Consider the following 4,679-nt stretch of genomic DNA (forward strand, 5'->3'; position numbering starts at 1 on the left):
TAAAAAATTGAATCATGTTTATAATGCTCACTAACTGAATAGGAAATTATCATGGGGGACCACCATTGTTGAAGGTACATCAAAAAGCAACATGGAACCTGGCTGCTCTGTGGAAGAGTGAGCTGCTCATAGAGCCTGCAGAGTGACGGTGCATCCCCTGCAGCTAGCCCCACTGGATAGCCTGAGGCAGGTGAAGTGTAAAGTAGGGAAGGGGGAAATGCTGGGCCATTGTTAGTAGGCAACATTCTGTTTGACTCTACCTGATCTGAGGTAGAATTGAGAGCAAATTGTGGTTGGACTACTCTGTGGGAAGTGGGCAGGCAGGTCATTGTTCTTTCTAAGACGCCGGCATTATCTGTGAGATGTGCGTGTGACATCTACGTCGTGGGGTTTTCATGGAAAATAATTGAGATAATATTTGAGTTCTGTTACACAGTGCTTTGCAAATTATCCAATAGGTAATAGAATAGTTGAAAGCAAAGTTAAACAGAATGCCCATAAGATTCAGCAATCCCACTTGTAGGTCTGTGTTGGAAAGAATCTGAGGATTCAAGTAGTCACAGCATTATTCAGCTTAGCCAAAGGTGGAAGAAATGCAAGTGTTCCTAAGCACAGTGCTATATGCAGTGGCAACAGAGGGATGGTTGTGGCCACAAAAGCTGGAAATTCTGACATGCTCTAACATTCTAACATGGCTGAACTTTGTCAATAAAATGCTAAAAAAAAAAAAAAAAAAAAAAAACGCTTTATGATTCTACATGTGTAAAATATCTAATCAAATTCACAGAAATATAAATGATAGTTTTTGGGAGATCTTTGTTAGGAATAGTTTGCCATGTGTAAAGCTGTGAATTCCCCCTAGAGCCAGAGTGTGGTCGTCACTCATCTGTCACTGGATGTGGCAATGCAATTTGGCCGAGGGACTTGAGCTTTTACAGCTGAGACTAGCTCTGCACCTCCCAGAACCTACTAGAACTGCAAGTTCTCAGAGCTCTGAGCAGCCAGCAGTCGGTGTCCAGCAAGCACTGCTGCCAAGTCTGTGGAGACCATGGTCCGGATGAACCATCACTCCAGAGAAAGAAGGGAAAGAAGAGGCGAGCTCACATGTGTCCTCCAGTGAGTCCCAGCACTGGACCAGCTTGGAGGGCTGCTGAGCACGGGGCTGGTGAGCAGCCTGGGGCCAGTGATGCGGTGTTCAGCACACTGATGGTGCCTTCACACACAAAGAAAGAAGATTGGCTTTTAAGTCATATCTAAAAGAATTTCAGGAAAAGGAAAACTTTTTAGGTTTAGGGACTCATGCTTTCACCACAACTTTTAAGTGTGGCCATCCATTTTAATATTAGTTAACTGTTTTGATTGACAGTTTACATGTGTACACAATGTCTCCTGACCATTTCCCCTAACTCTCTCCCATCTTGCTGCTACAACTGTTCATCTTTCTTAGTGCATGTCTGTACATTCTATTTAGTGACCCGCTGAGTAGCTTAACTGAGTTTAACTGTTTAGTTAGCTACTGTAGTTAACTTAGTTTAACTGTGAGTGAGGGGCTACTCCTCCCAGCCTGCTGGCTGCAGTAGTATGTACACTACTGAAGACAGTGACTCCCCCTTTCCCAGAATCCATCAGTAGCCAATAGTTCAGCAGCAAGGAATAGGGTCTCATGAGCCCCTACCCTATCCTTGACAGGCCCAGCCTTGTGCAGGTAACTGGTTATCGGTTCACGATTGGAATTGTGTCAAGCCTAGAAGGCATTTTAAAGCTTCTCACCTGTCTTCTTCTTCTGTGCTTCACCCCCTCTTCCTCCATTTTGCCTGACCCTTACTGGGGAATGACGTAAATGCCATTGATTTTTTTTTTCTTTTCAGTACCACTGATCTTTACTTTTCTTCTCCCAAACAAGTCGCTTACCATGTATTCCATAAAGCACCTTTTTATGTTACTTCCTTAGGATCATGCTGAATGTGAAGTTATCTGCTTTACTAGTTCACATTTGCATGTCATTTGCATATGCATTAGAAGTGAGGCACACACTAAACAGGGTCATCTCCTTCAAACATCTCAGCCCCTGTGACTCAGCTCTCAGGGCTTGGTTAACCTCCCACAACACTCCACCCTGGAGCACACTTCCCGTGGGCAGCCTCACCCACTCCCTCATCCTGGGTACCACTGATGTGTTGAAAGCTGTCTCCATCTCTCCAGAACAGCAAGCTGGTTTCCTTTCCTCTAGGTTGATGTACTGCCCTCTGAGTGCTAAGTTCCTTCCATGTCACAAGGGTATTTGGAAGCTTAAATCTTAATAACACATACTTTAGAAGAATTGAAAATACAAATAAGTGGGCTGTTGAGACAGCTCAGTGGTTAAGAGCACTGGCCTGCTCTTCCAGAGGTCCTGAGTTCAATTCCTAGCAACCACATGATGGCTCACAACCATCTATAACAGGATCTAATACTCTCTAACGTCATGCAGGCATACATGCAAATAGATTGTGTACATGTATAAATAAATAAATGTTTTATAAAAGGAAATACAAATAAGTGATAATATGGGGTGGGGGGACTAAAAGGTAAAATAAACAACTCTGAAATGTGGAACATTTTACAAGCCGATGGTTAGATGACTGGTCATTTTCAGCAAATAGTATAAAGAAAGAGGCCATAATAAAATTTAAGTGACACAGCAAAATGCAGTGTATAGTAACTCTTAACTCTTGTTAAGTCCTGACTCAAACTAGCAATAAAAATGAGCATTTGAAACTATTGGGAAAGCTGAGCATGGGTAGGGTATCTGTTAATATTGAAGGGTTATTCCTGACTTCCATAGCTAATAACAGCCTCATGGTTACATAAATAAGACCACATCTTAGGAAAGCACAGTGGAATATGTGCAAAATAAAATTAATAAAACATTTAATGAGCTTTGCAGCTGGACGCTCAGCATTGTTCTTCTGACTTTTGTATATATTTAAGTTTTTAAACCTTTTTTTAAAGGTGGGTCAACTAAAAGGAAAAAATAGACTTGAGGGCGGGGGAAGGGAGGATCCTGCCATCCCGGGGATTCTTGTTTATAGAACCAAAGGGCTGTCTGGTGAAAGTCCTTGACTCCAGCAATCAATCTTGGCAACAAACCTGGGTTTATCTCATGCACTCTGGTCCTTTGTTTTTTTTTTTCAAACACATATGAAGCTCTCAGATGGCCTCTCAGGGGCAGGAAACCATGAAGCTTGTTTTTTGTAAGTGTGTTTTGTTTTCTTTTTTCTGTTAAAAGCAGCAACAGCATTGCTCTGCCGTGGGAGTTCCCCGGTCATCACTGCCATCAGCCCACAACTTAAGAAGCTAATGATCAAATTGCCTGGATCCTAGCAGTGAGAAAGTAGTTTCCTGCAAGCTCAAATCCATGTAACCCCTTGTTTACCTGTAACTCAACTGGTGCCTCTTTCATTTACTATCACAGTCCGGTATTTAGCATCCCTCTGGCCCTTAGTAAGCACTAAGTTTACTAAGTTTCTGGAAATGACACATTTAGAAGAAAGAAGCCACAATCAGTGGGAAAAAGTAACGTGCTTAAGAGACCATAAAAACAAATTGTAAGTAAGGGCTACCTTCCCTCAAAAGGATTCTCTTCCCAGTTGCTAGAAATATGGTTACTCGGAATACAAACCCAGGCAAGAAGAGAATGTGGCAATAAGTAACCAAATCTGTGGCTCTGGAGTTATAAAAGCTGAATTGGGAGAGAGAATTTCCCTCAGATATGTTTCAAATAGTTAACAGACACGTTAGCCACCCACTGGTGTTGCCCCCTTGCATTGTCTCTGATTGTAATGGCTGGTTCTTGGTGCCCACAGCCTAGAATACCAGAGACACCACGTCTGAAGTTACCTGGTAATGTGTGCTGTCCCCTCGGTTCCCCTCTTCAGTCAAAAGCAAAGCTCTAGGCAATTTTAAACTTTCCCAGATTTTGTTAATTAATGGGCAGTTCCAAATTTTAAGCCTGCCCGTTTTTGTGTGAAGATTGGTGAAACAACTCCTAACACCTCTGCTTCGTGAGGAAGGAATGCAGCATGGCAACACGAGGCATCACTGTGTGGTTGGTGATACTAGCGTGAGGTTTGTCTCTTCAAGAGCTCTGAGACTGGAGACCAGAAGAAGGCAAACCTTGGAACTTGTTCAATCCCAGCCCCTCACAGGGCTCTGGTGTGTGAGTGTGCGTGACAGAGACAGAGACAGAGAGAGAGGGTGTGTGTGTGTGTGCTCCTGGATCAGACTGAGACATTTCCCCAGTATGCAGTTCCAGCTCAGTGGCTTATCCTGTTCCCACTGAAGGAAGCTGCACAATGCCCCAGCTGCGGCATCAGGAAGGCAGTTCCTAGAAGTCACAAAACAAGATTTTGACGTGAGGGTATATCTCTCAGTGAGAGTTCCCTTCTGGATAAGATACCGAAGGCTCCATTACAGGGAATTCTTCAGAGGGGGAAAAAAAACAAAAACAAAACAATAGGAGGATGAGGGATACTGAGGGTGGTTTTGGTTTTGTTTTGGTTTTTTTGTTTTGTTTTGTTTTGTGTTGTTGTTTTCCTCTAAAGAGATGTATCAGTAAAATAGTGCTGTTGACAGTGAAGAGCATGGCCTCTATCTAGGGTCAAGGCCAGCACAGTGGAGGCTCTATCTCACTCATCCTC

The sequence above is a fragment of the Meriones unguiculatus genome, chromosome 16 (assembly GCF_030254825.1).
Source record: "Meriones unguiculatus strain TT.TT164.6M chromosome 16, Bangor_MerUng_6.1, whole genome shotgun sequence".
NCBI classification, from domain to species: domain Eukaryota; kingdom Metazoa; phylum Chordata; class Mammalia; order Rodentia; family Muridae; genus Meriones; species Meriones unguiculatus.